Here is a 24,672-nt window from a genome sequence, read left to right as displayed (position 1 = left end):
GTTCATGTCTTCTTCATAGCCTGCAGGTAAATGGACAGACCCCAAAATTGGCCAATCACAGCACATAACATACGAATTATGTTGGCGTTCAAATACTAGTCATCATTAACTAAGCATTATTTATCAATGATTTTATCATGTGTGTGGCCCCTCAACTAAAGTGGTGACTTGGTGCTTTGAAACACTGATGAACAATGTGTTTTCATTATGATCTGAGTTATCCAGTATGTTCATGTCTTCTTCATAGCCTGCAGGTAAATGGACAGACCCCAAAATTGGCCAATCACAGCACATAACATACGAATTCTGTTGGCATTCAAATACAGTAGTCATCATTAACTAAGCATTATTTATCAATGACTTCATCATGTGTGTGGCCCCTCAACTAAAGTGGTGACTTGGTGCTTTGAAACACTGATGAACAATGTGGCATAACTGTGAAATGACATGAATATGAACATGAAAGTTCAAGCCTTTGCAAACAATGTACTGTGGACACAAATGGACTTTGATCTTAACTTGCAACGTGATCTCATGAGAATACGTGAGTATTTTTACGTAAAGTGTAGTTCTACCATATGTACATTTATTTACGTTTTATACACACAGAAACGTATAATACTGACAGTGGACAGCACAAAAACGTAATTTATTTACTTATAAACAACTTATACAAACAATGACGTACAAATTTGGGCGTATTCCTATTTAACTTATGCATATTAAAATCGTGGCATTAATGTTTTGACTCATAATACACTAAAACACAACATAAATTCACAAAAGAAATCAATTTTATTAGCTTAATGTGATCCAAATCTTTAGAATCCATACGTTGTTTGCAAGAAACAGATCCAAATGCAGCCCTTTATCCAGTGATCTTCATCTCCATTTCTCATCAGAGACCAACGTCAAATCCCGCGCTCGTGGTGAATTCAAATTCAAAAATTGCGCCCGAAGCGTTACGACATGTTTTACGGCAGTGATATTAAACGCTCATTGGCTCTCGCATGCTTCGTCACAGATTGCGCCATGCCGTGTTTAAGTTGTGTACTACATTTGAAATGGAGAAGCGCGCGCGCCTTCACAGAGCGAACAGCGAACCGAAACCGGATTAACATTTTCATGGATTAATAACTTAAATTCTGCTCTGTAACGTTACCTCATACAAAACTATTATAACGTTACTGCCAGAGAGGACTGCGACACATCGTCATGTGAACGACTTTTGGTACCGGTTTTGACATTTTCTCAATAAATGATTGTGATTATACGTGTCTGTCTGTTGTTTTAATTTATAATTGTAGCCTACGTAGTTTTAAGAAATGGTTAGGTTTAGGGGTAGGGGTAGGATTAGTGGCTCAAACTATCTTTTAATGCTACATTGTTAATAATGCTGCCATTTCCCTATATCTGTCCATTAGCCTACGTTTTATCCTTTTAATATTATCTATAAAATGGGTATGTTTAGGTGTTGGAGTAGGGTTAAGGGATCTTACATTTATAATCTATTAAATGGTAAAAGGGAAATTATACAGATATCTTTATGATATGAAATATTCGTAAATAGTTTAACATACGTTTTTTAGCTGTAAAATCGTAATAATGTTATGTAACTTTACTGCTTTATTCTGAAACCAAACGGTATAAACCAGTTAAATCAACAGCTGGAAAGAGCTGAGAAGGAATTCAGTATACACCATGAACATACACCATGAACCATGAAAGTGCCTGTATATCTGAAAACTCTTTACAAAACCATAAAGCTGTTTTACAATTTCATGATATGGAGGAGTCACATCAGTAGCTTTATACATTAAAAGGTGACTCTTTACCCAAAATAGAGATCAAGCTGTTTGTGAAACATTTTTTTTAAACAGCTTTATGTTTTTTAACTGGTTTATACCGTTTAAGAATAAAGCAGTACAGTTAAGATCAAAGTCCATTTGTGTCCACAGTACATTGTTTGCAAAGACTTGAACTTTCATGTTCATATTCATGTCATTTCACAGTTATGCCACATTGTTCATCAGTGTTTCAAAGCACCAAGTCACCACTTTAGTTGAGGGGCCACACACATGATGAAGTCATTGATAAATAATGCTTAGTTAATGATGACTACTGTATTTGAATGCCAACATAATTCGTATGTTATGTGCTGTGATTGGCCAATTTTGGGGTCTGTCCATTTACCTGCAGGCTATGAAGAAGACATGAACATGCTGGATAACTCAGATCATAATGAAAACACATTGTTCATCAGTGTTTCAAAGCACCAAGTCACCACTTTAGTTGAGGGGCCACACACATGATGAAGTCATTGATAAATTATGCTTAGTTAATGATGACTACTGTATTTGAATGCCAACATAATTCGTATGTTATGTGCTGTGATTGGCCAATTTTGGGGTCTGTCCATTTACCTGCAGGCTATGAAGAAGACATGAACATGCTTGGAAACTCAGATCATAATTCAGAAAAAAAGTTCTCACATTAATTGATATACTGTTCTAGCCTGTATGCATACATTAGATAATGTGGATTTTTGTACATTCCTTTAATAATTCGAAGAGTAGTCTTGCATGCATGAATTAATACTTTTTTATGCATGAATTCATGATGATTCATGTACCATAACCATAGCTTTGTCCACAATGGGTGGTAAAGACCAATTTTTTGTGTGAACAAAGAAAACATCATGATTATGCATAATAAATCATAATTCATGATGATGTACTCATCTTAGTTAATGTTTTAATTAAGGTGTTGTTCATCCATGAAGTCATGAATGAAAAACGTTGAACTTGTGTTAGTTCCTGATGATTCATGAGATATTAATGCATGAATGAATGCATATTTCATGCATGAATTTATACATGAATTCATGATAATTCATGTACCCTTACCGTAAAGTGTTACCCTTATTTTTAATACATTACAAATAAACATGGAAACAATAAAACAAAGAAGACAAAACGAAACAGAAACAGATACAGACATACGAGAGAGTTTTCACTGCTTTGGGATTAACAGAGCTTTGGATAGTTTGCACATACTTGTCAGATCACTGAATAGAGAAAAGAGATGTTTAGAGCCAGTAAATTATTGTTTATATATGTGAAATTAAGCCAGTAGGAAACACAAATTAATTATGTAATATATCCCTATATTCTCTTTTGAGCAGTCAAACAATCCAAAGGAAACATATTTAAAGGGATAGTTTGGCCAAAAATGATATTAAACCTATGATTTACTCACCCTCAAGCCGTTCGAGATGCATATGTCAATCATTTTTCAGACAAACACATTTTCAGTTATTTTAGAAAATGTCTTAGATCTTTCAGTGGTTATAATGTGAAGTTATGGGGTCCACCTCCTTCAAGTCCCAAAATGTGCATGCATCCTTCACAAAAGTAATCCATCCGGCTCCAGGGGGATAAACGAAGGCCTTCTGAGGGTAATCCGTGCGGTTTTGTCGTAAAAATATACATATTTAAAACTTTATAAACCAGAATAACTGGCTTCCGGTAGCGGTCGACGCGCGTTCACGGGAGATGGATGCCGGTGTATGACGTAGGGTTTGATTTAGCTGTACTTCGTTCTACGTCACGACGCTTCCTACGCTACGTCCTACGCCGGCATCCATTTCCCGTGAACGTGCGTCGACCGTTGCCGGAACAAGGGCCATGCACAACAAATGTTGTGCCAGAGTTAGCTAGAAAGCTGTTAAGATGTTGTTGCATCAAATTACAGCACTCCATTACAATCCAAAAAAAGAGAAGAAAATAATAATATCACATCACAATATAACATCAAAACACAAAAGAACAAAAAAAAAAAAAACCACTAAATTAATGATCACATGATTTATTTTTCTTAAGCCATATTTTAAATACAGTTTTAAAAATACTATATGATGTACGCTTTATAATATGAACAGGCACTGAATTCCATCATTCTGCTGCTCTAAATGAAAAAGCTGATTGTCCAAAGACAGTTTTCGTAAACTGAACTGAACAGTCACCTCTAACGGATGCCCTGGTCTCCCTAGAGTTGTCCTTACAGCAAGTCACACATTGTTTAAGAGGTGGTGACTTTGGAGATCATCAATTAATTTATACATTAAACGCATAAAAAACTGTCAAATATCAACAATTTATCATTTTTGATAATAATGTAATGACAACTAGACTTTAGAATTTTCACATTTGTTTATAGCGAGTATATAATGGTTTTAATGTTGTTACACTTGCTTGAGACCAGCTTGTAGCACAACAGGATAAATGCGGAAATAATCATTGTGTGCATCAAGAGTTTAGCAGCAGCCAAAGGCAATGCCTAATACTCCTAAAGATCACTAAGCTTGCTCTTACACCTATAGAAAACTTATTTATAACATTTTTTTTATTTCTTAAAATCAAGGAAGACAGCGCCAACAACACCTCCTCTATCAAGATGTGATTTAATTTGTTCAGCCAAGTAACAGTTTGCTGTCTCTGTAGAATGAGGTGCCCTAAATCCAACCTGCAGGATGTAGTGTAAAATAACCAAGATTTTAAAACTCTACTAACTGATTACAAATTACTTAAATATAGGTGCTATTACTGCTGACTTCCTCTTGGGAAATAACATTGTTTTATTGACAAATTAACCTGATGAGTAATGGGTGCGCAGTCACGTGGGTATTGATTAATCCATTTTGCAACACGAACTGGAGGTAAGCAACAGTAATTTGTTGCTAGCTTGAACTACAGAACTTAAAGTTTGGTTTTCTTTTTTTTTTCTTTTTTTTTTTTTTGTTGTTGCTGCAGATGAAATGGTTAAACTTCTGTTTTCGCGCAGGCACAGTGTTGAGTTTAGGGCAATCGGTTCGTAGCTCTGCTTCAACTGTGCGATATAGTCATGAGGAGCAACCAAAATTTCTAAGGGACCGTTCGGTATTTATGGAAGGGGCCACCGGAGGAAAATAGGGGAGGGTCATGTCTTTTTATTCTTTGTTGAGGGGAGGGTCATCCAACTTTTTTTAGTCTAGGGGGAGGGTCACCCAACTTTTATATTCATTAAAACAGCAACATTTCAAAGTGGCTTGTTTGGTGCTATTTTTTTCCATTTAGCTCCATGTTGATCTCGCGTTATCAGCCCCCCTTCGATATCAGATGGGTCTGACCCAACAAAAATCCAGTTTGGCGCTGTTTGACAGTGTGCGCTTCAGTTCGCGCTTAGAAAAAGTGCATCATGTCAGAACAGAATGCCAAAGAAATGTTTACCCGGCAAAGCTTTAAAGCACGAGCAAATAATGAACTTTTGTTAAGTGCACAGTGTCCTGTGAGTGTAACTCTACCGCTGCATTAACATGTGATGTGAACGTAGCCTACGTCGGGACTGAAGCGCCAGAACAGCAGCTGATAGAATGTGCGCTGTAGGGCGATACTGCATATTTTAGTTTCCATTCTTATTTTGTTTCCACGATGTGTAAGATGTAGGGCTACCACCAGCCGCGGCGCTACCATTGGGCCCGGGTGGGCATTTAGGTCCGGGCCCACCCATTTTCTATAGCCTATGGTTTTGTACGTTTCTTCATTCGGATCTATTTGCGATGATCGATCCAAATTCTAAACAAACAGTTTACATGCTTTGTCCTTGTTACATTATTCATTAAGATAATAATTAATAAATGCACGCATAATTATCAGTGAACTTGATAAATGTTGGAGATATGTTTTACATGCATGCACAAACAAATGCATTTCAACTTGTGTGTGCAAAATTCAGAATAAAATGAATGTGCAGCAATTTGTACAAATACAGAGTCTGTAGGCCTACTGTGTTGTTACCATTAAATACGCTCATATAGTTTCATTTTTGTTAAAATATAATAATGTTATTTTTTCATCTATGTTGATTATGAAAAGTGAACCGCACACACGAGTATACGCAATATCGAGAGACATGGAGCGGGTCAGACATGATTTTGACCACTTAATTAAGTTTTGTTTTGCAGAAAACGATTTTTAAGTGAATTTCGTTTTGTATAAATTGTATCTTAATTTTAATATTTTTTTTTTTATCAACCAATTGCCAAATACCAAATATAGCAGACAACACAATCATAGAGGCGCCCGCGTGGTCACTTGCACTGCTCGTAAACAGGAGCGCATCTCATCCTAACTTAACGAAACTCAGCATATGCCTCACATAGCCTACATGAAATATATCTTAAGAAAGCTTGAAATGTCTTTTTAACCATTTAAAACGAAAAGAAATAGGCTACTCTCTGGTTATGTAATGATGTGCATTTCTCTCTATAGGCGTGTTCACTACTACGGAGATGGCGATCGTCAACTTCATCTTTACAGCTGTTGTTGCTGTTAATAAACTAAAAATAATAGGCTTATAATTTTATTAAACAATAAATTAAATGAATTTTTTATTGTATTAAAAAAGCAACAAAAAAATCCTGTTTAATATTGTGTGTGTGTGTGTCGAAATAATTTGTCCGCAGCTGCTCAAAAAAAAAAAAAAAAAAAAAAAAAACGGTCAAAAACCCCACTGTCAGTGTTTTGTAAGGAACAGGCAAATATGTTCAATATAGCAGGAGACATTTTAATTGTTTACTAATAAAACAGTTATTTTTTATGTCAGTGTCGGCTAGACAGATGAAGTTGACGACTCGCGATCTTCGCAGCGCTACCACATCTTTAAATCACTATTAGTAGGCTATTATTTAAGTTAACATAAAATACATAGACCTACACCACAAAAACTAGTTGAGGATAAATTCGTTAAAATTGGGCGATTCCAGAGAATGGACGTGACATTTGCAGTCAAAACTTAAAATAAAAATTCTCAGAAAATGCATTTATTTGAAACGTCTGAAAGGAGTCAAGACATTAGAAAAATATCAGTCTACACATGCGTTTTATATTTAATATGAGGGAAATACACATGTGACGTGACAAAAAAATCTTTAACTTTTAGGTGGCAAAATATTTTTTAGTAATTCTATAAATTACACTGTGCAAACCAAGATATATATACCCACCGGATGAATAAAGATCGGCCTCCACAGAAAATTAAATTTTATATTATTTTTATTTAATTTTTCGTGTTTGCATTTATGTAAAAACGGACGTGATAGTTCTCCATTACGCACGGACATGACTGCTCTGAAGCGACTTTAAAAATTGCACAGAGACCTCAAACAGAAAGTACAAAGCCTTTCTTTAAAGTGAATTTCGTTTTTTTTTATTAATTTTATCTTAATTTTAATCAATGTTTTATCTGGATTTAATAAATAAGAAGTAGTCTAAATATAGTAGAAAATAGATAATCATGACACGGAGGCGCGGGCGAGTGAACTGGACTCTTGTCTCATAAATGAACCGAAACTCAGCGTAAGGTATGCTACTTGCCTCATAGACCTGAGAAATATATAGAAAGCTTGAAATGTCTACTTTTAAACATGCAGAACAATTCAAAACGAAGGAAAACAGACTGCTTTCTCCTTATGAAATCTCTCTGGCGCGTTCTGAGAAGATCGCGACGCATCGTCAACTTCATCTTTGCAGTCGACACAGAAAACACTTGTTTATTAAAAACAATTAAAATGTCTAGCAATATATGACATATTAATAATCATTACTTTTGCCGGTTCTTTGTGACAGCTTTTAGATGCTTTATTGGCAGCGCCACCCACATGTTGAACGCGTCACACCGCATCAGCACCGAAAACATGATTTTTTTTCAAATCTAAAATAAAAAATCGTGATACGAACCGAATCGTAGGTTTGGTCTATCGTTACAGCCAGATGAGAAAGCAAGAGTTTATGGTTTAAAAAACAAACAAACAATGGCTATCTGAACATCTTTGCCAAGCGCAAAACAGTACAGAACAATAAATTATCGGGGAGGGTCATGCCTTTTTTCACAATCATTTTGGAGGGTCATAGAAAAAATTATTGCTGGCGAAGGGAGGGTCATGTCTTTTTTGACAACAGATCTCAAAACTCCTCCGGTGGCCCCTTAAATAAATAACGAACAGTCCCTAACACGCCAGAAATTCATCCGATCATCTGATTGCCGCTCGGGAGAGCTTAATCGCCTCTTGTTTCTCCCAGAACACTGCACTACAAACGACGCATGACAAAGCTGAAAATCAGTTCGACCCGAAAAAGAGTCACGTGAGTCAGAATTCGGCTCAAAATCGGACGACAATCGCACAGTGTATGCCCGCCTTTACTGTAGCGCAGTAAATCAGTGTCACAAATATTCAGTGCTTGCGTGACTATTACACAGGTGAAGGTTTCTTGCGCGTGCTTGTCTTTTCATTGTAGCAAAGTACAAAAAAAAAAAAAGTCATACATTGCAGGATACATGACAAATAGGCAAGGCAAGGCAAGGCAAGTTTATTTATATAGCACATTTCATACACAGTGGCAATTCAAAGTGCTTTACATAGAAGAAATTAAAATAATAAAAAGAAATGAGAATAATTAAAACAGTTTAGAAAAATTAAAATTAAAATACATGTACAGTACAGTACAAACAGTCGGACGAACATTGGCACAGTGCTCATTCAGTAAATGCATTGCTAAACAGAAGTGTTTTTAGTCTGGATTTGAAAGTGACTACTGTAGGAGCACATCTGATCTCCTCTGGAAGATGGTTCCAGCTGCGGCTGGAATAATAGCTAAAAGCGGACTCGCCATGCTTAGAGTGAACCCTTGGTATTTCTAGCTGATATGATCCTAGTGATCTGAGTGATCTGTTGGGTTTATATTCAGTGAGCATATCTGCAATGTATTGAGGTCCTAGGCCATTAAATGATTTATATACCAGTAATAATACTTTAAAATCAATCCTAAATTTAACTGGGAGCCAGTGTAAAGACCTGAGGACTGGTGTGATGTGTTCATATTTTCTGGTTCTGCTCAGAATCCTGGCGGCAGCGTTCTGTATGAGCTGCAACTGTCTTATGGTCTTTTTGGGAAGGCCAGTGAGGAGTCCATTACAGTAATCCACCCTGCTGGTGATGAAAGCATGAACAAGTTTCTCTAAGTCTTGTCTGGAAACAAAGTATCTAATTCTTGCAATATTTTTTAGATGATAGTATGCTGATTTAGTTATTGCTTTGACATGACTACTGAAACTAAGGTCTGACTCTAGTGTCACACCAAGATTCCTGACTTGATTTTTAGTTGTTTGACCCCTAGAGTGAAGGTATGCGTGCACCTTGAGAACTTCATCTTTGTTTCCAAATGCAATGACTTCAGTTTTGTCTTTGTTTAACTGAAGAAAGTTTTGGCACATCCAACTGTTGACTTCATCGATGCATTGGCACAGGGAGTCAATGGGGCTGTAATCGTTAGGCGATAGGGCTAAGTAGATCTGTGTGTCGTCTGCATAGCTGTGGTAAGCAATTTGGTTCTTTCTCATTATTTGGCTCATTGGGAGCATATACAGGTTGAACAGGAGTGGCGCAAGAATTGAGCCTTGAGGGACTCCGCATGTCATGGATGTTCACTCAAAATTATGGTCTCCTATACTCACATAATAACCTCTCCCATCTAAGTATGACCTGAACCATTTTAGGACCCAGAAAGCCCCACCCAGTTTTCCAGTCTGTCGAGAAGTATGTTATGATCGACAGTGTCAAATGCAGCACTGAGGTCGAGTAGTACCAGCACTGATAATTTGCCTGAATCAGTATTTAAGCGAATATCGTTTATTATCTTTATGAGCGCTGTCTCTGTGCTGTGGTGTGGTCGGAAACCAGATTGAAAATTGTCAAAGTATCCATTCGAGCATAAGAATTTGTTCAGCTGATTGAAGACAACTTTTTCAATGATCTTGCCTATGAAAGGAAGATTTGAGATCAGCCTATAGTTGCTTAATATGGTCTTATCCAGATTGCTCTTTTTCAGGAGGGGCTTGACAACTGCAGTTTTCAGGGAGTTTGGAAAACTCCCAGAGAGAAGTCTTTGTAGATGTTATAATGGACTACAAGTTTTGTCTTCCGCAATATGCGCTCTGCTTTTCTGCATTGTCTTTTCATATTTTGCACTGCTATTGAGTTTCTCCAAGGTGCTTTTTGTCTGCCACTCTTCTTCCTGATTTTAACAGGAGCAATATCATCAATTACAGTTTTAACTTTTGAGTTAAAAGAATCAAGGAGAAAATCAACAGAGTCTGCAGATATGCTTGGTGTTAAGGATATAGCCTTCATAAATAGTACACTAGTGTTCTCATTTAAGCATCTCTTCTTGACAGACACAGATTTAGCTTCAATGGCAGGAGAGATCAATATATCAAAGAAAATACAGAAATGATCAGACAGTGCTACATCCTTAATAACAATTAATGAAATGTTTAGACCCTTACTGATAAGTAAATCTAGAGTGTGTCCACGATTGTGTGTGGGTCCATGTACATGCTGAGTCAGATCAAAAGTTTTTAAAACAGTTTTGATTTCTTTTGCCATATTGTTCTCTGCACTATCTATGTGGATGTTAAAATCTCCAACAATGGCAAAATAGTCAAACTCTGAGGTAATTGTTGATAACAGTTCTGTAAAGTCCTCAGCAAAGGCTGGAGAGTATTTTGGAGGCCTGTAAATAATGATAAGTAAAATGTGTGGAGCAGCTTTTAACACAATACCCAGATATTTGAAAGACAAGTAATTCCCAATTGATATTTGCTTACATTGATAGATATCTTTAAAAAGAGCAGCTAGACCCCCACCTCTCTTAACAGCTCTGCAGACACTCATAAAAGTAAAGTTAGGAGGGGCTGCTTCATTGAGGACTGTTGCACTGCAGCTTTCTTCTAGCCAGGTTTCATTTAGAAGCATAAAATCCAGGTTGTTTGTGGTTATTAAGTCATTGACAAGAAGTGATTTATTTTTAAGTGAGCGGATGTTAAGGAGTGCTAACTTAACAGACTTACTTTTCCCCACATCAATCTTAGTTTGACGTGTAATAGGCACCAGATTAGTTGGGTTTGCTGTACAGCAATTGAAGGCCTTAGACTTTCTATCTTGTAATAGAACAGCAATAGAGGAAGATACAAGCACAAATAGCTTAAACAAATCTACTTAAAAACAACAAAAACAAATACACTTTACTGTAATCTCACATTCTTTAACGTCTTAAACGTCACTAAACATCGAATTTATCTGCACCTTTGATTGTATGCATTATTTCATGTTTCATGCAAGTCATTTTGTTTCTAAGTGAGGTAGTCATTTTCTCAAGTTTTAATGTGTCTATTGAACCATTGGGTAATAGATATTTTTGTTATTTCCTTCTAGTTTAATAGTAGGCTATTACTTTTATGTATGTATGTATTTACTTTTTATTTATTTGGATGAGGTAAAGATAAATGTTTTTGTTTCTTTTGAAGTAGGGATGCAACGATACCATTTTTTCAGATCCAATCCCAAAAATTCTGAGTGACCGATACCGATCTGATACAGTGCAGTTTTCTTCTTAAATCAATGTAGAATTTCTATGTTGACCTTATAATCAGTCTTTTGCGTGTTAAACACACTTTACTATATACAGACAACTTCATTATAAAAAAACAACAAATGAAAAAAAAAAAAAGATCATAATCTATGACAAAAATGCTATTATAAACTAGATTAGTGTACAATTCAGCAGTAAAAGTTTAGAAAAACCATGAGTGCACAATAATTGTATAAAATCTAAACGTTTAGTGGAAAAAAACAACTGGGGGAACAAATAAGAGTGAATATGTCTACCACTAAATCTGGTAAAATGTTGTTGTAAAATGCATTCATGAATCAAAGGAAGGAAGGAAAAGCCACAGGAAAAGTGTTCAAAAGCTTCGCATCCACTCAGGGATGGATTATGGCGATGATGTGCCCTGGGCACGGATGTCTCAAAGGCCCCCTTCATCACATTTTTATTTAATTTTAATCTTTGCTAAATTGTACACATTTTACGAGTTGCCCAATTTGTATGAATTCATTCTGGGCACAGTTTGCAATACCTGCTCTTCCTCTCTCATCTCCATCTCCTCTCTTTCTTCTCTCAGTCTCTTTATCTTGACCTGTATATCTTCCCTTCCCAAAGCTGAATGTAAAAAAAGGTACAAAAAAATAAATAAATCTTGCACCACAATAAGTGTATTGTGATTGTCAAAACATTTTAGTAACTAAGCTGAATTTTATTCGGTTTAGTGACAACATGTTACAATGTTGACATGGTAAAATTTCTGATAAACTACATTTTTTTATTATTGCTTGACACAGGTTTCACAATGTCACTGCAATTCAATTCAATTCTTGTGATTTGATTTAATATTAACAGTCATTAATATATTAATAGTCATTAAATGGCTTTCCTGAGGTAAATGTTCTGTGACATAATTGTTCTCCAGCTGTTTTATTGACCCCTTTCTGCGGATGAAAAACACTGATTGATCGATATCATGTATGAGGAATATACATTTGGGTAAGTTGTACTGTATCTTTCAACAGTGTTCATTGTTCAGTGTTTATTTACTATAGAGATGATCGGTTCACGTGCGCTAGGGATCTGTCTTGTAACATTGGCTAAAAACATGCGCTAAAACGGTATTTATTGTTTGAATTGCGTAATTAAATTGACAGAATCTGAGAGTTGAGATTTTTTTATATCATAAGTAACCTGCTCTGTCTAGTCTGTCGGTCTCCGTGTCCTCTTTGCTTCGCGATTTTTCTGTGCGTGAGAAAATGGATGTGTGGCATGAGAGCGTGTGAAAAGTGTCAATTGCGCGAGTCTCACGGTGAATGCATGAGAGTTGGCAGCTCTGGCTATTGACTAAATTTGTATATTATTCTTTGCTTTAAAATAAACTTAAACAATTTTTTTTTACTGTAGATGTTCTGCCTATAATTACTAACTGACATAAACTAACATTTATGTTCTTCTTCTCTCCAGTTCATCTGTGTTGATTATGTACTATGGCCAAAAAAGAATCCATTAACAAGATATGCGAAAATAAAGTCTTCCTCTTGGAGACTTTATCTGTAGAGCATGATATTATCTTGCAGCATGTGCAGCAGGCTAAACTTATTACTCAAAACGACTACACAAGACTCTCAGATATTCCTGAAAGAGACAAGAGAATCATCAACCTTCTTGACAAACTCATGGGAAAGGGGGAGGAAACTTGTCGTCAGTTCATTGACTATTTAAGAAAGGATTGTATATTGGAAACTTTTCCTGCGTTAAAGGATCATGCCATTTTTGATTCTCCAGTGCAAGAGGTGACACTTGTGCAGAAGGTGATGAATATTTGATATTCATATATTCAGGTTGCTGTAAATGCTGCAGTAAAGTATGTTCTGTTCCACTGATGTGTGTATATGTGTTTTTTCAGTATATTTGTGTTTTTATCAGGTCTCTCAATACGAAATGACAAAAATTCCACGTGGTATCTGCGTAATCATCAATAATGTAAATTTTACGAGGGAATTGTCTGATAGAATGGGATCAGATGAGGACCAAAGTTAGTATTTTAAATACAATTTGATGATTATATATTTTGTGTTGTATTTGGGTAGTTAGCATTATATATTTTAAGTTATTTACTTTGTTATTGTGTAAAGAAAACTATTAGTAAATAATTAGAGAGAGACAATAATTAGATTTGCTTCAATAATTCTAAATATTTATAGACTATATTTTTAATTATTATAAAATGATAATATTTATAGATGTATTTTTATTATAATCTTTTCAACTCCAGACTATCTTGCCAAAGTTTTCTGCTGGCTGGGGTTTGAGGTGGTGGTGCACAGAAATAAAACTGCTGCTGAAATGAAGATTCTGCTCAAGGACTTGGGGACGACAGTAGATGGAGACTGCTTTGTGTGCTGTGTCCTCACCCATGGCTTAAAAGAAGGAGTCTACGGAACCGATGGTGGCGTTGTTTCGGTTGATGAAATACGGAAGCCTTTCACTGGCATTAACTGCAAAAGCCTTGCCGGCAAACCAAAACTGTTTTTTCTACAGGCATGTCGTTCGAAAACATATCACTCTGGTTTGGATGCTGCAAAAGATGGAGAGTCAGAGATAGAGGTGGACACAGATTTCCTTATTGCCAGGGCAACCACTGCTGGTCACATGTCTTTTAGAAAGTGAGCTGTGGGCACCCTGTTTATTCAGTCACTTTGCAGAAACCTGGAGAAACATTGTCCACTGTAAGTTTGAACAGCAGTTTTGCATCCCGCAGTTTTGTTCATTATGAAAATTTGAGTATATAAAGAAAAAAAAGAAAAATAATTATAAAGGAAAAGAAAGTGTACTGAAATCGATCACATGCACAAAGTCAGAACTATATGTTCTATCAAAAAATATTTATTTTATTGATTTATTTTTGTTTCCAGAGGCACAGACATCCTGACAATCCTGCTTTATGTGAATGATGAGGTTAGCAGTGAGAAGATGAGGTTCAAACAAATGCCTGTCTATGAAGTCGCGCTGACGAAGAAGCTGATCCTGCAGCCAGTGAACCACTCAATGCTCTTACATATGTGATGCCAAGATGGCTCGATATGTCATTCTCATGGATGTTTTAATAGGATAATTTATAAGAGAATCTCAAAAAATGAATTAATACAGCACGTTTACTTTAAAAAAGACAGACATGAAAGAGTAAAGTAACTTTTCAATAAAAAGTGATTCATTACTGTTATGTGCAGATATGTTTTACACCTTTACAAAATGTTTATGGGTCAAAGAGGAGACATCACCATTTTGGTGTCCTGTGCTGTCCGCATCAAATTAAAATGTACTAGAGTGATTTTATAAACATAAATATGCAAGTAAAGCGTCTACTTTCATGTTTTTAAATAACATTTGTGAAAATAAAATGTCAAAATATGGGTGAAAAAGGTGTAAAAATGTCATAATGGTCCGGACTTTAATTTTACCATTACATCTTTAAATAAACAAATAAAATACCATGTTAAAAATATATATTTGTTTTTATTGGCAATTTCAAATAAGTGTTGTCTGTGTTATATTAAAATAACACAGCCATTATGTCTTATATTATGTCTTACCGTTTTTTTTTTTTAAGTACTGAAATAACCAGGGGAATTTGTCAGGTGTAATACCAGTTTTTTATCTGACCTTTGTCTTATTGACATATTTTATTTTTATCTCTATCTCATCTCTTGTTTTTAATGCTATGATAAATCAGATACACTGCTGAACAATAAACACTAATAACTATAACAATTTTTCATACTACAAACACTTGTGCATTAAGTTCTCATGTATTTTATACAATATCTATATATCACAAAATAAGGCTGAAAATATACAGTACCTATTAGGGGTGTCCATGGTTAACCGATTAACCGTTAAAAATTGCGTAACCGAGTGAAACATTTTGCTCGGTTAAGTGGCGTCAATGGCTTGCATTGAATTTAGTTGTAATACATTTTTGCACCACCAGAGACCGCTAGACCAGTTTTCTAATATGAAGCGGGCAAAGAAAGCGCGCGTCCGAGAGTGAAGGCTGTGCGCGAGCCAGAAACAAACATAGTATCCGCGCCACTGATCGCAGCACAATAATATCTGTCTGCAGAGCCACAGCTTTACCACAGCAGTTTTACCCCGCGCATGCGCAGTTTCATCACAACAGTTTTACCCGCAGAGTCCGTTTACCGTTAGGGTAGACTGTGTACAGTTGAGACTTTTTGAGTTTTGATTTTTCACACAAAAATACATACTGAAAAGAATTGAATTTTCACATAAAATGCCACATGACATTACATTAGCTTGTAGACTAATATATTATCAATCAATAATACCCATAAGTAGTTTATATTTTCCACAATTAGCGAATAAAAATAAGGTGCTTTTTGTGTTAACTCTGTCTCAACTGTACCTATGTACGGGACAGTTGAGACAGTACTATGGTACAGTTGAGACACCCATTTTTAATGAGGGAAATGTAACTAAATGTTCATTGCAAATATAATAAATAAAGACAAATGAAGAAAATAACAATTGGGCAACATGTCTGTTTATTCATCCTTTCTAAATTCATTAATTTGATGTAAATTAGCACTGTTAAAATTTATAAAACATGAACAAGATATTTAACAATATTCATTAATAATATACAGTTTAAATATAATAAATATGAAATTGTATTTTTAATTGCATCCTATGCTGGCCAATTATGACGCTTAACCTGTTATCATAACACTGAACAAATAAACAGCGTGTTCTCTTACGAGAGGTCTCTCGTATTGCGTAAGGTTAGCTTACGCATCGGGAAAGTCTTCTTTCTTCGAGATCTGAAGCCAAAAAATTATCCTTAATTTTGTATACATTGTCAACGCAGTGCAGCAGCCGACAGACCTAGGCAGGCTGTATAAGCGTGCTCATTGGCTGCTCGGCGGCAACTGCTTAAGCCTATCGGTGAGCGCTCTGAACGCGGCAACCAATGAGGGCGCTTCGCGCCCTCCACACCCTTCTAACCGTCAGAATGGGTGTGGCCAGCGTGTATATATTCAGCGCTCATAGGCTAAAATTCTGATTTTCTTGTCTTCAGCGACGCTCTTCGCATCGCTGGATCTTGAGAGCCGCCGCCGTTGAAACCAGCGACCAGCAAGCTTAGGACAGCGCCTGAGGAAGCCGGCCGTCTTCGCCGCCTTCAGCCATCCGTGCCTGCTACGCTATCCGGCGACATATCCTTTACATTATTACTGTTTCTGTGTGTACTCTAAAAGAGCACGAGGCGTTTTTGTAAAAACGCCTCGTTTTTGCGGCTCGTGCCGCGCCCCGCTCAGCAACGGAGACCGCCACCTCTCTGCGCTCTCCGCCTGGGCCGCGGGCACGCCGCCACCGCACTCTCCGAGTGCGAAGAGCTTTCAATGTCGACCCTGCGGGCTCGACTTGAAGCTTTCGACCAAGCTGTCGCTCCGCCTGTCCCTGCCGGGCCGCGCAATAAGAAGCGCCGCTCGCAGCGACCACCGGAGACTGTTGTGACTGAGGAGCTCGCCGGAACCTCTCCCTCGAGCTCTCTCTCGCCCTCTCCCTCCCGGCCGCTCAACCGCCGGCTCTCGCCCGCGCCGCCGCCGCGTCAGGAGATGAGGCGAATGTGATAGAGACCCGTACTCTCCCTCTGTTCGAGCCGTGCAACTACGCCGCTCACAAGGGATGGCAGAAGCGGACGGTCTCGGAGCGAGTTTCCTCTCCCTCTGTTCGAGCCGCGCAAACTGAGCCGCTCACGAGGGATGGCAGGAGCGGACGGTCTTGGAGCTCTCTTTACGTTACAAGAAAGCTACTCCGTCCTCGCGCGTCACTCACCGGTGAAAGGGGAACAGAGTGTTTTCGTCCCGCCGTGGCCTGGACTATAACCTCCATTTCTCACACATTTCTCAGTCCCCTCTTAAGTTCAGGCGACTGGAAATATTACTATTGCAGTATACGAGCCTGTTACAAATACACGCTCGCCTGCAAGCAAACGCCGTCACAAGACATGATGACGCTAACCGAGTACTAATGTATTCTCCCCTGTGGCTCAGTGGCGGAATCCTAGACTGTCAAGCTAGAGACCGGGGTTCGATCCCCGCTCTCGCGGCAGTTAAAGTTTATGCTGTTCGCTTCTCCGAGCTCGCGGCCAGTTTTTCTTACATACAGAAAACAAGCCCGCTCTCTCCCTCGTTGGGCCGCGCAGATTGCGCCGTTCAAGGGATGAAAAAGCGGACGGTCACGAGCAGCGTTCAGCGTGCGCGCCTCACTCACCGGCGAAAAGAGAAGAGAGTTAGTCTCGCTACGGCTGGACAACCGCCAATCCTCACACATTTCTCAGTCCCCTCTTAAGTTCAGGCGACTGGAAATATTACTATTGCAGTAAACGAGCCTGTTTTAAACACACGCACGCCTGCAAACAAACGCCGACGCGACACATGAGGTCGCTTTTTATATGCTCGCGCTAACTGAAAGCTTATGTGTTTTCCCCTGTGGCTCAGTGGCAGAATCATACGCTTTCATGCGAGAGATCCGCGTTCGATCCCAGCTCTCGGGGCAGATAAAAATTTATGCTGCTTGCTTCTCCGAGCTCGCGGCCAGTCTTTCTTACTTACAGAAAGCGAACCCGCCTCTCGCACCACACCTTCTCAGGGTGCTCGAGTATTTTTGAGCGTCTAAACACGAGAGAAGAAAAGACGGTTAAATCCCGCAGCCCTGCGGCTGGACCACCGTCGAAGCTTAACGCTCTGTCAGTCCCCGTTGCCACGGCTACTGCAGCTGTTTACCCCGCAGTCAACGAGCCGGTATCTACCCGCTCGCCTGCGCGCATCCGCCGTTCTCACGGCAACCCAGAAAAATTTCAAAAGAGCATAATGTCTGGTTGCACGGCTGACGCCGTATGTGTTTCTAGTACAGTGAATGTGCCCACGTTCTGTGCTCACCCCTGTACACAAGCACTATACATCCCGTGTCTCTCACAGAGCCCACTCTCATGAAGCAGGCAAAAGCCGCTTTAGTGTTAAAAGTAGGTCACGTGTCCACTTCTCCGTGCCCACACCTACTCACTGCCCGCTCTGTCACACGGCCTCGCACGACCGGTCATGTTTTAAATGTAAGTCCTGTGCCCGCCCTCGAGCGCTCACACATACTAACTACATTTTCGCCCAGACGCCGACATCGCGCGTCGCGCCTCACACTATATGTTCCAAAGCCACCGGGACACTGTGTGTAAAACGGCCAGCTATCGCTACGTGCGATCCGCCGTATCTAACCACCAAGAGCGCGCGCGCCGCACCCGCGCCGCGCCCGCCCCTGAATGTAAGTCCTGTGCCCGCCCTCGAGCGCTCACACATACTAACGAACATTTTCGCCCCTGACGCCGCCATCGCGCGTCGCGCCTCACACTTTATGTTCCCCGTCTAAAGCCACCGGGACACTGTGTGTAAAACGGCCAGCTATCGCTGCGTGCGATCCGCCGTATCTAAGCACCAAGAGCGCGCGCGCCGCGCCCGCCCCTCCGTTTCGAGCTCTCGAGCCCGCGATGCGCGGCGATCAGAGCCCGGAGGCCATTCTGCCCCTGGCTGCACACGCAAAAGCGTGGGAAACTATTCCAGGCGCATCAGAACGGGTGCTAAGCACAGTAAAACAGGGCTATACTCTGCAGTTCGCTCGCCGCCCTCCGCGCTTTCAAGCGCGTATCGAGACCAGAGTGAATGGGGAAGTAGCACATCTACTTCGAGCAGAAATAGCTACACTTCTGTGCAAAAGGGCTATAGAACCGGTTTCCCCTTCCATGAGCGAGTCGGGCTTTTACAGCTGTTATTTCCTCGTTCCCAAGAAGGACGGAGCTCTCAGACCAATTTTGGATCTGAGACGTTTGAACGAGGCTCTTATGAGAAGACCGTTCAAAATGCTCACAACCAGACAAATTCTCGCGCAAATTCGCCCGAGGGACTGGTTTATATCTCTCGATCTAAAAGACGCGTGCTTTTCAGATCCTGATAATACCCCGTCACAGGCCATTCTTGAGATTCGCCTTCGACGGTCAGGTATATCAGTACACGGCCCGCCTGTCGACACAGCGCGCGCGCTGCATTCGACGCCTGGCCGCGTCCCTCCGGCCGGGCAGCACCGTACCTCTCAAAACATTTCAGAGGTTACTAGGTTGTATGGCCTCAGCCGCAGCAGTGCTTCGGCTGGGTCTTTTACGAATGCGCCCGCTACAACGCTGGCTGAATGCCCGAGTGCCTCACAGAGCATGGGCTTCCGGCGGTATCCACATCAGAGTGACTCAGAGCTGCGTTTCAGCTCTGAAGCCCTGGTTAGCGGCCGACTGGTACCAGCGGGGAGTGACAATGGGAGCTATCTCACACCGCAAAGTTATCTCGACGGACGCTTCCACCTCAGGCTGGGGCGCTCTGTTCGAGGGCAAACCGGCTTTTGGCCTGTGGTCAGACCGGGAAAAATGCCTCCACATAAACTGTTTGGAGATGATAGCGGTCGAGAACGCGCTCAGGCGCTTCCTCCCATTCATACGGGATCACCATGTGCTAGTCCGCTCGGACAACACGTCCGTGGTATCCTATGTGAACCGACAGGGCGGTGTCAGATCCAGGAATCTGTGCAGGCTGACAGAACGCCTTCTCGTGTGGGCTTTCCGCTCGCTGCGCTCGCTGAGAGCCGCGCACGTGCCGGGCCACCTGAATGTCGGTCCAGACAGACTGTCCAGGGACAACATTCCCCCGGGAGAATGGTCTCTGCACCCCCAGACAGTCCAGTTTCTCTGGCGCCTATTCGGCAGAGCGGAAATCGACCTCTTTGCGTCTAAGACAATGCTCAATGCCCGAAGTTTTATTCGAAGAGCGAGGACGCGCTGTCCCAGACATGGCCCAGCCTCCCGCTGTATGCTTTTCCTCCGATCTCCCTGTTGCCACAGGTCATTTCGAGGATCAGAGAAACGCACCACTCAGTGCTGCTTATAGCCCCGCGATGGGAAAACCAAACTTGGTACCCAGAGCTAGTGAGGCTGTCGCACTCACCCCCATGGCCGATCCCGGTGAGAAAGGATCTCCTCTCCCAAGCCGGTGGATCGATCTGGCATCCCCATCCAGAGCGCTGGTCGCTGCATGCATGGGTGATCAACGGATACCCGTTGACCTGTCAGAAGGGGTCGTGAACACGATCACACAGTCGAGAGCCCCCTCCACGAGACGGCTCTACGCGTCTAAATGGTCGGTGTTTCTAAATGGTGCGCTACTAAAAACTTGGATCCGCGCGCATGCGGGGTCCCGCGGGTGCTCTCCTTCTTACAAGAGCTGTTGGAAAAGGGCAGATCCCCTTCCACGCTCAAAGTATGTGTGGCCGCTATTGCAGCGTTCGCTGAGACGACGCGCGGCCGGGCAATGGGAAGGAATGAGCTCATTATCCGCTTCCTCAGAGGAGCTAGACGGATGAATTCCCCGCGGCCCCCCTCGGTTCCCTCGTGGGATCTGTCCTTGGTCCTAGCGGCCCTAGAGGCTTTTACCTTTGAACCGCTTGAATCCGCGGATCTAAAGTATCTGTCGCTTAAAACCGTTTTTCTGATAGCTCTGTCTTCAGTCAAACGAGTGGGTGATTTGCACGCGCTATCTGTTAGCCCTGCATGTCTTGAGTTCGGGCCGAATGACTCGAAAGTCATTCTCAGACCGAGACACGGTTACATCCCCAAAGCGATTGGAACCCCGTTTAGGGCACAAGTTATGTCCCTCTCGGCTCTGCCAGCATCCGACAGTGGGGACAGTGATAACCTCCTATGCCCTGTCCGGGCGCTGAGAGTTTACATCACGCGCTCCGCCGCTTTCAGGCGTTCAGAGCAGCTCTTTGTTTCCTTAGGCGGACGCACCAAGGGTCTTGCCGCCTCGAAACAGAGCTTGTCCAGGTGGATAGTGGACGCGATAGCAGCAGCTTATGCCTCCAGACACCTGCAGTGCTCTCTGGGCATCAGAGCCCACTCCACTAGAGGCATGGCCTCGTCGTGGGCCTGGTCCAGCGGAATTTCTAATCACGGTATTTGTATGGCGGCGGGCTGGGCCTCCCCATCAACATTCGTGAGGTTTTATAACCTGGAAGTTCCTGCCCTACAGGCAAAAATACTGTCAGCATAAGTGACATGTATGCTCTGCCCATTTCTCGTGTGCAGACTACGTTCATATGCTGGTGCTATTCTGGTACTATACTCAGGGTGAAGTGTTTGACTCAGACCGGCTGATCCGCTCTGTTTCCTATTTCCCGTTACGCGCTGTTGTCGGTGCTGGCCCGCGCTGCTGGCCGCCCGTATTATTCTCTGTCGCGCGGGAATTTTTCCCTTCATGTGAGACCGACTATGTCGTTTTTCTCCTACCCTTATGAGTGCTTATGTACTGTATGGGCTCGCTCTGCCGGCCCTACTATTTGTACTGTTATATGTTTATAGACCGGCCGCGCCGCTCTATTTCATATGCTGCATGAAGTGCCTGTACTGCGCTGGCCCGTCTCTCCGACCGGCCACATTTCCCAGCAGAGTGTTTTCCCCGGTTTCCCTGGGATTCATGGGCTGGATGCTCGGCGCACACGGCGTTGACAAAGGGTTCCCGATGCGTAAGCTAACCTTACGCAATACGAGAGACCTCTCGTAAGAGAACGTACTCGGTTACTAATGTAACCTCGGTTCTCTCTAGAAGAGGGAACGAGTATTGCGTAACCTGCCGTGTCGCGCCACGAGCTTTTGCGCTTCAGACTGCGAAAACCAGAATTTTAGCCTATGAGCGCTGAATATATACACGCTGGCCACACCCATTCTGACGGTTAGAAGGGTGTGGAGGGCGCGAAGCGCCCTCATTGGTTGCCGCGTTCAGAGCGCTCACCGATAGGCTTAAGCAGTTGCCGCCGAGCAGCCAATGAGCACGCTTATACAGCCTGCCTAGGTCTGTCGGCTGCTGCACTGCGTTGACAATGTATACAAAATTAAGGATAATTTTTTGGCTTCAGATCTCGAAGAAAGAAGACTTTCCCGATGCGTAAGCTAACCTTACGCAATACTCGTTCCCTCTTCTAGAGAGAACCGAGGTTACATTAGTAACCGAGTACGTTTTGTAATATAACTCCATTGGGGTACGGTTGAGACACTTGTGTCTCAACTATCCCCCGCTGGCCACTTCTCACATTTCTCTAGATTTTGCATTGAGCTTGCATGACCCAATACCATGAAATATGCCAATTTTTAGGGCACAGAATAACGTTTGTAATGGTACCAGTTACGTTTAACAGTCACATAAGGATTATAAGTTATTCATAGTTGAGTGCGCAAAAAACGATGCAAGCCTTCCCTTAGAAAAAAAACTTTTGCAGATATCTTCTGATCGGAGACGCGTCCAGTCTTCAGATTTTGCAGGATAAAAGAGGACACTAATACGCATGTGCACAGCAAAAATCACAAATTGTGCATGCTGCGCGCGCAAGTTATTTAAGGTGTCTCAACTGTACACATGTCTCAACTGTACACAGTCTACCCTACATTAACCCATACAATTTGTGTTATGCATTTCCTAAACATGTACTTGCTAATCAAACACTTTATATGAACAAACTACTAATCTATAAAACACAATCGGTCTTCCGACCTTTTACTATAGTGTTGATATGCGCGAGGGAGAGAGAGCAATACAGCGCTCGTGTTGTTTGAAGGCGGTGAGAGTGCGCGCGCGCGCGGCCGGGGCTCTCTCACTGTTTGTTCTTATGCGCCCTGTCCACTGATCTAAGTAATTAGTTGTTACGACGACTTATTTGTTCCCTCGTTTTAATAAATCGTGGACACGTCGAACTAATTCCCTCCCTCATTTTGATTTAACGAATTACAACGTGTCCAAAAAACAGTGTGATATATTAATTAGTGAATGCTAAAGACCTTTTTTTTGTGAATTGGTGAATATTCAGGTGAATTGTTTCGTGGCCACGAATTAATAATACCTCAGCACGTTTTACAAGACCCTTCTCGATCGCAGCGGCAACGAGCACTTTGATCACTTGATTTAAAAAACAAAACATTTCAGCGCTAGATCGCCTAAAAAAAAAAAACGAACGAAATGAATGCTCTGCTAGTTAACTGGAGATGTTTTGTTTATTTGTATTGGTATTCGTGCCGCGAGATGTTTCAAAAGTGGTGGGGACAATATCGACCTTAGAAAATAGTGGTGGGGACATGTCGCCCCCTCAAATTACGCCTATCTCGGGGTTGCGGCGCGCACACTATGGTTAACCGAGTATTAACCGCTAAGGGCCTCGGTTAACGGTTAATGAAAAACTTGAAAACGTGCAGCCCTAGTACCTATCGAAAGTTTGAAAACAATACAATTGTTTAATTTTTTAAGAGTCGTCTCTTCTGCTCTTAAAGGAGAACTCCGGTCAATTTTAACATTGAGCTCATTTTTTTGTACATTTGGAGTGCTGTCAATACAGAGAACAACGACAAAAATCGGTGTTGCCTACACCGAGTTATTCTATTTTTAAAATTTGCACCCTGTTGACTTCAATGGGGCAAGTACTAAACCTGCTTTTAGCCTCTTAACATCCTTGATGTGTCATTACAAGTGCACAGAAAATGTGAGTGATTCCTTCTGAGTGAACACGAGTGAGTCTGACTGCAGTAGATGTGAAAGAAATGTATAAAAATGATGTTATTTAAGCCAGCGCAAATACCTTTGTTTACATCCTGTTTTTCGGTTGAAGTCCAAAGTAGTCGATTGCAGAGTTCACACGCATAGGTTTAATACCTATGATCACGCGCGTGAACTCGGCAATCGACTACTTTGGACTTCAACCGAAAAACAGGATGTAAACAAAGGTATTTGCGCTGGCTTAAATAACATCATTTTTATACATTTCTTTCACATCTACTGCAGTCAGACTCACTCGTGTTCACTCAGAAGGAATCACTCACATTTTCTGTGCACTTGTAATGACACATCAAGGATGTTAAGAGGCTAAAAGCAGGTTTAGTACTTGCCCCATTGAAGTCAACAGGGTGCAAATTTTTAAAATAGAATAACTCGGTGTAGGCAACACCGATTTTTGTCGTTGTTCTCTGTATTGACAGCACTCCAAATGTACAAAAAAATGAGCTCAATGTTAAAATTGACCGGAGTTCTCCTTTAAAGGC

General features: G+C 41.2%; 1 long non-coding RNA gene and 1 pseudogene across 2 annotated transcripts in view; both read left to right on the top strand.

Moving 5' to 3' along the window:
* Positions 1–24,672, top strand: part of LOC307170713 — a 100,294-nt gene that overhangs the window by 73,594 nt on the left and 2,028 nt on the right. The gene's annotated exons all lie outside the window — the stretch shown is intronic.
* On the top strand, positions 12,968–14,546 carry LOC307170860 (caspase-8-like; annotated as a pseudogene). Its single transcript has 4 exons — positions 12,968–13,273; positions 13,407–13,515; positions 13,756–14,209; positions 14,396–14,546. The product of its transcript is annotated as a caspase-8-like (transcript).

The sequence above is a fragment of the Squalius cephalus genome (assembly GCF_949319135.1).
Source record: "Squalius cephalus genome assembly, chromosome: 14".
Classification (NCBI taxonomy): domain Eukaryota; kingdom Metazoa; phylum Chordata; class Actinopteri; order Cypriniformes; family Leuciscidae; genus Squalius; species Squalius cephalus.
This window is presented reverse-complemented; position numbering and strand designations above follow the sequence as displayed.